This window comes from Schistosoma mansoni, chromosome W (genome assembly GCF_000237925.1).
Source record: "Schistosoma mansoni strain Puerto Rico chromosome W, complete genome".
Taxonomy (NCBI): Eukaryota; Metazoa; Platyhelminthes; class Trematoda; order Strigeidida; family Schistosomatidae; genus Schistosoma; species Schistosoma mansoni.
In genome coordinates, this window is record NC_031502.1 from 39,889,979 (window position 1) to 39,904,036 (window position 14,058).

Genomic DNA, 14,058 nt, shown 5'->3' on the forward strand with positions numbered 1-14,058 from the left:
TTCATGTTCCTCTTATCATTAGCTTTATTTTGACCTTTGAACTATTATTATACGATTCTTGAGTTATCATCAGTTTATTGATTATTTTTCCCCCTATTCACAGCCACATTTGGCTAAATATTGTACAAATGTTATTTTCTATTTTATGGTACGATGTGGTCTGTTTGGTTGGTATATAAACCCAGTATGTTTGTGAATAATGATCCATACCACAGAGGCTGTTATTGGTGTTTTGGACTTAACTGGCTGGGTTAGGCAGAAGCAGTATCGATAAGCACTGTAGATTGCTCGTACGGTTTTCGTGTGTCACTGTTCCAATAGATAATTCGCTGCTCCCTAATTGGCGGTCTTATCATGTCACACATTAACTAGGCATCCACTCACCCACAAGATATAACAGTAGTGAGCACTAACTCTGCCTCTAAATTTGATTTTAACTGGAACTCAACACAATTCCTGATTCACCGCCACATACATAAACCAATATTACACAGCGTTGTCGTATATCCCAACCATTAGAAGTATGTAGCAGTTTTGTATCACGACGTTAACTACCGTTTGTTTATATGGTTCAAAGATGAAGGACGAATTCTCTCGAAATGAAGTTGAGAGTCATATATATACTTTTAAATGCTAGTAGAGGATTTCATGTATAACCCAGATCAATCAGGATTAGCAGAAAACATAAATATCAGCTTCATTAGGAAAACAATGATATTTTAGTAAATATACTGACCACACCATCGTCACCAAAACCCTCGCCGTATTTATTTTAGGCCAACAATTATATCGTGATACGATGACCGCTATTGATTTCCCAGATAAGACTGGTTCGGGAACGTTTTTTAAAGCACAGAGTCAAAAGCACCTGTACTAAAACAACCCAGTCAGTTAGAACATACAATTGCCCCCCATTCTAACTTAAATTAATCTATGATGTTCTGAAAACAGTTCCACAGACAGTACATGGTGATAATCGACAGTTGCTCGACGTATTTAGCCCTGCCCCCAAATGCCCTGGTACGGCCGAGAGTGCGGAGAGTCCGCTCTCCCTCTCGAAATGCTCTCACATGGCCAGCGAATATATAGCCTCTGCCAGGGAAGTCCTACTCACTGCCTTCTCGTGGCGTTACTGTTGTTTACGAAAGTGAGAGGACGAAAAGCGAATGTCCGGCGCTTTAACCGCGTTGGTGGACACGGAGGGTCCACCTAGGGGAGTTGGAAAACCCTGATTCCAAACCAATGGTGCACATGGGCTCCAATATCCTGATGGAACGAATGGCGAAAGAACCTGTTGTTGGTCACCGGCTACCATGGGACTGCATCTCCTCACGATGCTCCACTGCCTTATGGATCAGACCTTCAGGTCAAAGGCTCGGGGTGTGGCCCCCTAAGAAAACCACCTGCTTCGGTTTGGGCACCCGCGCAGTATCACAGCCCACACACAAATGACATGAAATGACGCACTACACTAACTACACTGCTCTCGTTCCTAATAGAAGACAATTTACATTATTATTATTATTACCATTATTATTATTATTATTACTATCATTTACTACGTCGCTTTTTCACTCCCTTTATTCCCAAATTGTGTATCCTTCCTTTCCAACTTATGCAGTAGCTCGCTCGTGGTGGAAAATCTGTCCTATCTAAACGATCTCCAGTCACTGTCTGGTTGAAAGTGAATGCTTCCACCGATTACGAATACTGAAGCAGTCTTTCTGAAACCACGTACGCCGTTCAAGCTGGCTTCCTTCAACGTTCGCACACTAATGCAGATCGGACAACAGATAGGGCTGGCTATGTCTTTAGAAAGTCTTAATGTTGATGTTTGCTGTCTATCTGAGACCCGTATTCAAGACTCTAGTGAAGTACTACAAATTCGCTCTCCATCTGTCGCTTCGAAAAGCTTGTTTCACGTGCGCTTATCCGGGAACTCTGTGGCGTCTTCATCCGGTCTTGCAGGCGTTGGTGTTGCACTAAGCGCTAGGGCTGAGGCAGCACTAATCGATTGGATCCCCATTAACAGTCGGTTATGTGCTGTTAGATTAGAAAGTTCCATCAAAGTGAGAAGAAACCGGCGTGAGAAACGGTGTCTTTTCGTCATCTCCGCCTATGCCCCGACAGATTGCAGCCCCGATGCAATCAAGGATGAGTTTTACCACCAGTTAACAGTTCTTCTCCAGAAAGCGCGTTCGACAGATATTGTAGTATTAGCCAGAGACTTGAATGCACAGGTCGGGCGTCTAGGCACAGAAGAGAGTCGCTTAGGTGGCCGATGGGGACTTGTTGGTCTCAGGACAGATAACGGGAACCGTTTGCTGCAACTGTGCACAGACCACAACCTGTTTCTGGCCAGCACTAACTTCCGGCACAGTCATCGCCGGTGTGCCACCTGGCGTCCTCCCTCTGCATCCCAAGCCTGGACTCAGATTGATCACATCGCGATCAGCTACCGCGAGTCTTCTGGTTGTACATTTCAGTCCGCCTTATCTTTACATCCCTTCTCCTACTTTCATTATTTTGTGTGGCGCATATGTATCTGGTGCCCTTTTGTACCAATATATATGTGTTTAAATAATAATAATAATAATAATAATAATAATATTTAGCCCAAAATCCTCTTAACACATTTTTATCAAAACCGTATATAACCTAGTTTTTAGTCTGTTACTCCAAATTTGTTTCAGACTGTTTGCAAATGGCCTTAGTATTTTTCAGCAATCTATTTCACTCTAGTCCAGCAGCAGAGGCGAACCCGACCATTATTTCGAGGTAATGATTACTAACATCCAAAATGATTTTATCACAACAACAGTATTAGGATTATACATACGGAAAGGAATAAAATAGGCTTATCACTCGAAACCATAATAAATATTCGCCATAAGTAAGATATTAGAATGGATTTGTTTTTGTTAGACCTAACTGATAAAAAAATGTGAAGATATATACATACTTCCAAATTTGTACGATCAGAACATCAGTCACTTATACTCTTACTACTTCTACCACTATGGGATTTCAATCGACAACTGCATCTCTGTGTTAATGTGGTATGGCAACTCGAACTGATGCACATACGTACAAAGTTCTACGTTGTGACTGACTGACTGACTGAGAACATCAGTCAAAAAAAATGAATGTACTAAGCTTCAGTAAGATGACCAATTCCAGCGTATATTTAAAAAATGGAAACAAGCCAGTTTACTTCTTAATAGTACACCGAAAGATGACATTTTACGAATTCTACACCCTTCCTGCTTTTTTCTGGATTTCGACGAAGGTCACACTTAGCTGGGTGAATTCCTTATTATATGCTCGTGAAGCAGAAGCTTAGGTACTTGACTCTGAACCACTCATCAACGGTTAAAAACTGATTTACACAAAGGCAAGTGATGTTTGTTTTTATAATGGATGATTGTATGATATCGGATGAACTTACAAGTGGTTGGTCAGTGATAAAGAAACAAAGTAGGACCTCGGACATGTGTATGGCAGTTTCATTACCAACTTATACGAAAACAGCCACCAAGTGAATTTTTATACCATGGTAAATGGGACTAAGAAACTGGTTGTAAGCAAGCTGACAACTGCCTACCTACAAATATGGATGCAGTTAGTCCTAGCAGCGACTATAGGGAGCAAGAATTATATTTCCTTAAATCAAACCCCAGTTGATTCATACGAAGTGGTTTACCGTCAATGTATTTTTCTGAACACAAATATTTGTAAAACAGGGCACTAAATACACATGCACCACACGAGTCACTTGATTTGGGTGTGGGCTGTGATATTGTCCGGGTGTCCAAACCGAAGCAGGTGGTTTTCTTAGGCGGCCATTCCCCGAGACTTTGACCTGAAGGTCTAATACACAAGGTAGTGGAGCAACTTTAGATGTAGTCCCATCGTGGCCGGTGACCAACAGTAGATTCATACGCCATTTGTTCCCTCAGGATAATAGAGTCCATGTGCACAACTGGTTTCGAATCAAGGTTTTTCAACTCTCCTAGGTGAACCCTTTGTGTCCATCAACCCGGTTAAAGCGCCGGACATTCGCTTGTCATCCTCTCAATTTCGTAAAAAACACCCACCGCGAGAAAGCAGTGAGTAGGACTTCCCTGGTAGTGACTGTATACGCGTGGCCATATGAGAGCATTTCGAGAGGAATAGCTAACTCTCCCCACCCTCGGCTGTACCAGGGCATTTAGGGGCTCCCAGTCAATGGGAAGATGCACCACGTTCACCAAAGATCAAGTTTAGTTATTGGACAAAAGCATTTACAATGTACTTGGAGAGAAATAAAACTGAGTACCACGATACCCACGTTAAGCTAAAGCTTCAATAATCAAACGTACATTGTTTACGTGTTGTGTTCTGTCAGAAATTAACCGCTTGTGGTAGTTTTCTATCACCACAGAGAGTAATGAATGCCTAAAATTGGTAGGGAATGAACATACAAAATTTCGAGTAATCTCAGAATAATTTGTCCCAACAACCCAGACCTCAGTGTTATGTGTCATATTGAGTAATGGTAGTTGGCATTTAAATACCATGTTAATTGGAAAAAAGCTTATCGGAAGAGTGTCACTAGAGTCCAAGAATGACAGTACATTGCATTAAATTGAAGCCTATAAAATAAGATGAAAATGACCAATACCAAAAAGACTCAGAAATGCTGAGCACAACAAGTAAACTTAGTATTCCTTTATAGTGTTAGAGTAACACTGTAGATCCTCAAGGTATACAATCTGTAGGACTTCATGAAGTAGTTACATATTACATGCACTAAGTAGACTTAAGTCACCTGTCAGTTATGTCAATTTGCAACTTTATGCACGCCTAAAACGTGTGGAATAAGTGTATAAGAGAGCAGATCGGTTTAAGACAGATCCAATCACTTAATACAGGTATCAAGGCACGAGACACTCAGGACAGAAAGTAATGAGCATGCGGTAAGTTAACCCTAGAATTGCTATTGCACCTGCACGAAATTTCCACAAGACATAAAGACTCCCCCGAAATCGGGAAATTGGACGAGAATCTAAAATTTGCAAGAAATTCGCGCTTTACATGATCGATGAAGAAAACATTTATGTCCCAGGATGCTAAAGGGAAAGTAATGAATAAATAAGCCTGAGAATTGTCTCATCATGAACGTCACTAAAAATTTAATAAAACGACATGAAACACACTTAAGAAAAAATGGAATGTCCTTAATACAATTTCTTTATAAATGAACAGGTTGTTCATAAATAAAAACAACAAACCTCTAGTAGCAATTTACAAATGACTATCACAGTCGAAAAACGAAAGCCCGCAATAGCTCACATGGCAACCCTAAAAGAATCTGAGATGAATCTAAACGCAACTCATTCAAACTTGTTCAGATGGTTCAAATGGTTAAGGACGGAATAGAAGAAGCTTTCGCTTAACGGGCTTCCGTGTCTAGTAGCAGTGGATCGCCAATACCTCCAGGCAAAAACCTAGGTATATGAACGATAATAGAGGAAAAAAAGAATTTGGTAAATCATAATATGTTATCCTTAGTCCTTAAGAATAAGTCAAGTTTCCTCTTAAAGGACTCCTGGGAGGTCGCTTGGACTAGCTCAGTCGGCAGCGAATTCCAGCACTTGACAACTCTAACTGAGTAGAAGTTGTGTCTGCAGTCTGTTCTGCTATGTAGGGTCTCCAATTTCTGGGTGTTACCTCTTAGGTTAGTGTTATGACTAAGCTTAAGAAGATGTTTAAGGGGATGACGAGAAGTATTAAGGATACTGTAAGTCATAAGAAGGTCACCTCTAAGACGCCTGTACTCTAACGGATAAAGGTTAAGTGATTGGAGGCGCTCTTCATAAGGTTTGAATTTGAGTCCCCGAACTGATTTCGTGGTTCGACGTTGTATACGTTCCAGAGTGTCCTTATCCTTTTGGAGGGAGGGAAGAAATACTATGTTTCCGTACTCTAAATGGGGACGAATAAAATTGTTGAAGATTATGTGGAAGGTTCTACCGTCAAACTGGCCAAAAATGCGCTTCAATGTTACCAGTGCAAGGTTTGCTTGAGAGGCGTTTTTGTCACAGTTCGCATACGATTTCAGGTCGTAGGGTACCAACACTCCTAAATCTTTTTCAACTTGGGAAACTTCTAGAGGTGAGTTACCTAAGTTATAACTATAGTCTGCAACATGTCTCAGATGGACTACCTTGCACTTTGAAGTGTTGAAGGTAAGTCCGTTGTCGTCTGCCCAACTTTGAAGTCGGGTCAGATCCTCCTGAAGAACTAGTATATCATTATGATTACGTATCTCTCTCCAAAGTTTCACATCATCAGCAAAAAGCAATAAGTCAGATAAAACTTGTTGAGGAAGATCGTTAATATAAATCAAGAAGAGAAGAGGTCCTAGTATTGAACCCTGGGGGACCCCACTAGGACATTCCGTAGCCTGAGAGAGAGTGAAGTTAACCCTGACCTTAAAGTGTCGGTTTTCTAGATATGAAGAGAGCCAATCAATTAAAGGGGGTTTTATACCCAATCGTCCAAGCTTCTTGATAAGACATGCATGGTTGACCCTATCGAAAGCTTTTGAGAAGTCCAGGTAGATGACGTCAACCTTCCCCTTGCGATCAAGGATGGTTGTCCATCTATCCACCGCAGTCAGCAGGTTGGTCATACAAGAATGACCTTTTCTGAAACCATGCTGTTGAGGCGAGAAGAACTTGTAGTGACCGGCCAGTCTCGATAAGAACACGATTGGAATAACGGAAACAATTATTATTATTGTAACCAATTGTACCAGAGATTGTTTTACTGTATTTGTTTAACTGTATCAGTTTCACTTCTTGTTCCGCTATCCGCCTTGTTTGGTTCGAGCTTGCTCACGCACTGCTTATTCGCTTGTACTCTTTGGCACGTCTTGGTATTATTTCGATACCACGAGATCGCCAATAAATATACTTGATCTGGACTAGTAAAGCCTTCTGATTTACGGGCTATCAAGGGAACCAAGTCGTTTTTGGACGCGTAATCGAATAGTAGTGGTGATCATAGTCCATCCACGACTCGACATCCACTACAACTGGTGAGCCGTATTTGGAACACGCAATACAGCTGGTAACCCAATCCATCGAGCACAAGTCAAACTTGGCCAATTCTCCAAACCAGATCAATCCGGTGAGTCTATTTATCTATCCACATCTGTTGCATGTATTCGTAGTGATATTTTTCAATATATAATATTTTGGCAACTTAATATGGTAGATAACGATAAGAATAACATAAATATGATAGACTCCGAGATACAGGTTATCAGTTTTCGACCGGTTCCTTTCATCCCTCATGATCCAGAAGTCTGGTTCGCGGCACTGGAATCTCAATTTGAGATCCGCCGCATAACCAATAAAAGGCAGAAGTACGCCTACGCTTTGGAATCATTGCCCGGGGATCACCTAACCGCTGTCCGTGAGGTTGTCCTCAATCCGAACGTTTCAAACGTTTATGACCGTCTTAAGGATGCCATCCTTCGACATTTCCTCCCATCAAGAGAGGAACGATTGAGGACACTATTAGCAACAAGGTGGCCCTCATAGCAGATAAGATTCTAGCACGAGTTAACACCAAAGACGACTATTTGGTTGCTAGTACTTCCCGTTCTAACATTGATCTCGATGCTAGACGACCTCCGGCTCATGGGGATAGGGACAGATGTATCCATACTCGTCTCAGTTTCCGAGACCGTGCAAATGTGCCAGCCCCCTACGTCCCCCGACCCAGGTCACAATCTCGTAAGGCCGTAACGACTCGCCCCAAGCGGGCATCTTCCAAGCCACGCCAGAAGGCGGTTTCGGAAGCGAGTCCAGGTTGGTGCTGGTTTCACCGTGCTTTCGGAGCCGGTGCCCGTCATTGTCGAGCTCCCTGCTCATACAAGGCGGGAAACTCCTCAGCCGGCGAGTAAATGCGGCCGTACTCGCCGGCATTTCACCTCAGGTTGGCCGTTTATTTTACGTGCACGATTATCGCACCAACGCTAGGTACCTTGTGGATACGGGTGCCCAAGTTTCTGTCGTACCTATCGGTAACAGTAAGTCTCAAGCCACTATGCTTCGACTACGCGCTGCGAATGGCTCAGTCATTCCTACCTATGGTACACGACAACTTACGGTCAACCTGAGCAACCGACGACAGTATCTGTGGACGTTCATCATTGCCGATGTTCCCACAGCTATACTCGGTATCGATTTCCTACAGCACTATGAATTGCTAGTCGATTCACGTAGGCTGCAGCTAATTGATACTTCGTCGAACAGCAACTTCATGGGCTCTAAAGCCCACACAAACGCGTACCGAATCACAGGTGTATTTCATTCGCGTGACGATTTATTCCACGTTTTATTTCAGAAATTCCCCAAATTAACTAAACCTCTCGAGGAGACTCTATCGGTGACCAATCGTGTGGTACACCACATAGTCACCCGCGGACCACCAGTCACGGCAAGACCTCGCTGACTGGCACCGGACAAATTAGCTTTCGCTAAACGTGAGTTTGACAATTTACTAGCTACTGGTATTATTCGTCCTTCTCACAGTCCTTGGGCCTCACCTCTCCACATGGTTCGAAAAAAGGATGGGGTTAGTTGGAGACCATGCGGAGACTACCGAGCGTTAAACACAGCTACACGTTTCGATAGCTATCCCATCCCCCACATACATGACATCACGGCATCACTCAAGGGCACGACAATTTTTTCCAAGATCGATCTGGTACGAGCATATCACCAGATCCCAGTCGCTCTTGAAGATATAGAGAAAACTGCTATCACGACTCCTTTCGGTTTATTTGAGTTCCTACGAATGCCATTTGGATTACGGAATGCTGCTCAAACTTTCCAAAGGTTTATCGATAGCATTGTACGAGACCTAGATTTTGTTCACGTCTATATTGATGACCTGCTAATCGCATCATCAAACGTAGATGAACATTATCAACACCTGACGCTACTATTCCAGCGCCTTTCGGATAATGGAATAATAGTCAACCCCGACAAGTGTGAACTCGGGAAGAAGGAAATAAAATTCTTAGGTCATGTTATTAAGCATGAGGGTATTCTACCTTGTGAGGATAAAGTACGTACTATAATGGAGTACACTGTACCGTCCACACTCAAGGAACTGAAGGCATTTCTCGGTTTGGTCAACTTCTACCGACGCTTCATTTTGCACGCGGCAGAACAGTTACGACCGTTAACCGATCTACTTCGCGGTAATCCATGCAAACTGGAATGGAACGACGCCGCACGTACTGCATTTTCAGATATCAAAACGGCCCTAGCTCAAGCCACACTTCTCGTGCATCCTGACCCATCAGTCACGCTTAGTATAGCGGTTGATGCATCGGATTTCGCCATAGGAGCCGTTATGCAACAGAATATCTCCGGTAGTTGGCAGCCCCTCGAATTTTTCTCACGACGCCTCACTCCCACGGAGACGAGATATAGCGCTTTTGGTCGCGAACTGCTAGCAGCCTACTGCGCCATCAAACATTTCCGGCACGCTGTAGGTCGTAAGTTCATCTTATTCACCGACCATAAGCCCTTAACGTATGCTCTGCATACCAAGTCTGACCGCTACTCACCACGAGAGTGCAGACATTTGGACTATATCTCCCAGTTCACGACAGACCTTCGTCACGTCAAAGGCGAGTCGAACTGTGTTGCTGATGCTTTATCACGTATCCAACTTAATGCAGTTACTTTGCCAATGCTTGACCTACCTGCTATAGCCGCCGCCCAAGCAAACGATACTTCATGCACGGAAGCACAACAGTCTACGTCCCTTCAGTGCCGGGAAGTACCCCTAGCTACTAGCTCAGGTACTATCCTATGCGATACTTCTACGGGCCTCCCTCGACCCATCGTACCCTCCGCTTATCGCCGTCTCGTCTTTGATGCCCTTCGTGGTCTATCTCATCCTGGTATCGCAGCCACCCTACGCCTCATCGCTGCATGATACGTCTGGCCGTCAATGAATAAAGATGTCCGTATGTGGGTAAAACAATGTTTACAATGTCAACGATCAAAAGTGCACAGGCACGTAGCTGCCCCTATTGGCACTTTCGCTACGCCTGATGCTCGCTTCGATCACGTTCACATAGACATTGTAGGACCATTACCACCATCGCACGGGTATGATCACATACTCACATGCATTGATCGTTTCACAAGATGGCCCGAAGCTATTCCCATCACGTCTATTACGGCGAAGACAGTCGCTCACCGCTTCGTAGAACGATGGATAGCTATGTACGGTTGTCCCTCGACTGTCACGACTGACCGAGGACAACAATTTGAGTCCGCATTATTCTCCTCACTAACACGGCTGCTTGGTACGGAACGCATACGCACTACCGCCTACCATCCAGCATCAAACGGTTTAGTTGAGCGGTTTCATCGCCAACTTAAAAGTGCTCTTCGAGCACACGAAAACAACAATTGGTACGAAACCCTTCCGCTCGTCCTCCTGGGAATCAGAACGAGTCTAAAGGCAGATATTCAATGTTCCGCCGCTGAACTTGTTTACGGCACGACATTGCGTCTGCCTGGGGAATTTTTCACACCACGGAGCAGCACTAAGTTCGGCGAATCAGACTACGTCCAACGACTGTCTGCATTCATGCGAACACTGACTCTGGTGTCAACTCGTATACAACATCGACAGGTCGCTCTCCCTCGAGAGTTATCTACCTGTTCACATGTTTTCATACGAGTAGATTCGGTACGCAAACCTCTACAACAGCCTTACGAGGGACCTTTTCACGTGATTTCCCGTCACGAAAAGACCTTCAAGGTTGATCGACGTGGCCGCATCGAAACAGTCAGCATTGATCGTCTCAAGCCAGCACACGTCGATGACAGTGCTATACCTGATAAGCCGAGACCCAATGTTAGACCCATCAGAGCTTCTAGCGGGATCTCTACATCTAATTCGGATCCCACGCTAGATGCACCTGAGACCTCATTCTCACGTCCCAGTCAACAGCACGTGTCATCTGCCCCGTCTACGGACGAGACTTCCGTCTCACGTCCAGACCGGCAGACCACACCGCCCTTGACTGTGGATGAGATTGCAGGCTCACGAGGTTCGAACGAGACTACCGTCTCACGTTCTGGTCGCCGAGTACGCTTACCCGTACGCTTTCTCGACTAACCTCATAACCAACTACGGATACAGTATAGGAATCTACCCCTATACTACACGAAAGCTACACTTTTCTCTTTTTCTTTCATTTTTTTGTTTACCCCGAGCCTACGCCTCTGACCATCGCTGTTCTGGTATCGTCGACTTTAGTCAATCTTGGCGAAAGCTGGCCTGATCACCCACGCTATAGTCAACGCACTCAGTCGATCTCTCTGACTCCAAATACGTATGATATACATTTGGTCCCGAACATGGTTATCCTGGTCGCATCTGGTTCCTTGGCTCAATCTGGTTTCGTCCTACGTCTGCAGCGTTTCTGGTCCGGACCTCTACGAACGCAACCTTCAGATTCTGGATACAAACCACTCTGGTGTAGCATGCTAATCCAAACAATCAACGCAGCACGTTCCTTCTGGTACCGTTCTACGTCAGAGACTTTTGGTGGCAACTCGAGGATCAACGATCACTTCCTGTTCTGCCAACGCCTTCGTCCTACAATTGCACGTTTCGCGATCAGTCCCACGAACGAAACCGCTACGTATCGAAAGTGTAGACCCTTTCTAGCGGGGGGCTCCTGTAGTGACCGGCCAGTCTCGATAAGAACACGATTGGAATAACGGAAACAATTATTATTATTGTAACCAATTGTACCAGAGATTGTTTTACTGTATTTGTTTAACTGTATCAGTTTCACTTCTTGTTCCGCTATCCGCCTTGTTTGGTTCGAGCTTGCTCACGCACTGCTTATTCGCTTGTACTCTTTGGCACGTCTTGGTATTATTTCGATACCACGAGATCGCCAATAAATATACTTGATCTGGACTAGTAAAGCCTTCTGATTTACGGGCTATCAAGGGAACCAAGTCGTTTTTGGACGCGTAATCGAATAGTAGTGGTGATCATAGTCCATCCACGACTCGACATCCACTACAAACTTTAAGGATGATAAGTATTCTAGTATACCGTCGTATACTAGGGATTCCATAATTTTGGATGGTATGGAGAGAAGGGCCACTGGTCGGTAACTTGAAGGTTCACTGCGTCGACCTCCTTTGAAAATTGGTGTGATGTGAGCCAACTTCCAAATTTCCGGTAGTTTGCCTCTGCTTAGCGAGTGTGCAAACATCACGCTAAGTGGTGTCGCCAGGATTGAAGCTGCTTCCCTCAATACAGCAGAGTGAACCATATCCGGACCAGAAGTGTCTTTTCTTAGATGCTGCAGTTTACGGAGCACCAGATCAGCACTCAGGTCCACTTCGGAAAGTCCTGTAGAGGTGCAGGTGAAGCTTTCGTCAGTATAGTTGATATGGGTCGGCTGGAATGTCTGGGAGTATTGTTCAGCCAAAAGGCTAGCGGCATCACCGTCGTTATTGGTCGGGCCATTAGGACCAAGCAGTTGGGAAACTCCAGTTTTGCCTTGTCGAAGAGAAGCTGCGTAACTGAATAAGCTTTTCGGATTGGAGACAAATTTATCGATAAGCTTGGTCTGGAACTGAAGCCTGTCTTCTCTTATTGCCTTTGAACATATGTTCCTTATGCATTTATATTGCCTGTATGCGTCGTTATTGTCGGTTCGTTTATATTCGGCTTAACAGTGCCTTTTGTGGCTTAGCAAACGACGAGTGCGGTTCTTGATGAATCAATCAAGAATTCAATCATACTTATAAATTCGTTGTTTCCTACGTACTAATAACTTGTGCAAAAGTAGACAGCAACTTTATGGCTTTTATTCTGGATATACTTACTATCTTTCAGCTGTTCTTGCATCGCAAATATATCATGCAAGGTAAACTACAAAATGACATAATCTCCTGTTCTGACCAGTAAAATCCAGCAATTATTTGAAGTACTGATTATCAACTGTCTCTTCCGATAAATCTGACTTCAATGAGAAATTTCTATTTCTCATCTTAATGTAGGATTCTACTTCCCATGTCTAAGGTTGCATGTGTAGTGGGAACAATAAGATAATATTAGTGTAACAACCTGAAGCAAGCTCATGCATAGAAAGAAGGTTGAACAGGTTCTCCAAGGACTAAAAACTTTCTAGGATGGCTATTGTTCCCTGACTGTGAAACCTATGTATAAAAGTTCATAAATCCTTACAACGATAGCCCGTAGAGCAGTGATGAGAGTCACTGGGCAGAGGCATCTGGAATATTATTCTTCGACATCATCTGTCCAAATGTAGATGTCAAACCTTGATCTATAGTAGCCAGACGTTTCTTCTTATTTTCTAACTAACATTATGAAAAAAGCCAGTTTCAGAGTAGCCATATTAAAAACAGATCAACTTATTTTTAAAATTTGAAGCAATACAATAGGTACAATACAATCAATTGGAAAAAGTGGACGTAATTCTGTGGGAGTGTGACTTCCAAAGTTTTTACCCTTGGCATCTGAAATAATCCTAACATGTCTGCCATGAACATATCAGTGAGAAGAAAAGTAGTTTGTACTCACCAAATCGACAGAAAATCCTTGGTTGCCTAAATACCAATCTCACTACTCTTCCTAGAAGTCACTTAGGTGGTGCCGTATTTATTTGAGGTATATCAATATTGCGATCACATTTATTTGAGCTCAATGTTCGTCACTAGAATTTATTTTACCCAAAGCTCTGAAATGCCTTTCAACAAGGGCACAACTCGTTCACTATATTTGTTAACTTCACAGACCAAAAAACAAAGTACAAAATCATCTCTAATGAAATTATTAGTTATGCGCTTGTTTTTCGGATACTCTTAAGGACCTTAACGGTTTGAATGGTTATAGTTATGATATAATCACGAAAGTAGGCTTGTGAGATTATCCAGTCTTTCGACTAATGATAATAATGTTACGAATTAAAGCGTCTGTGGC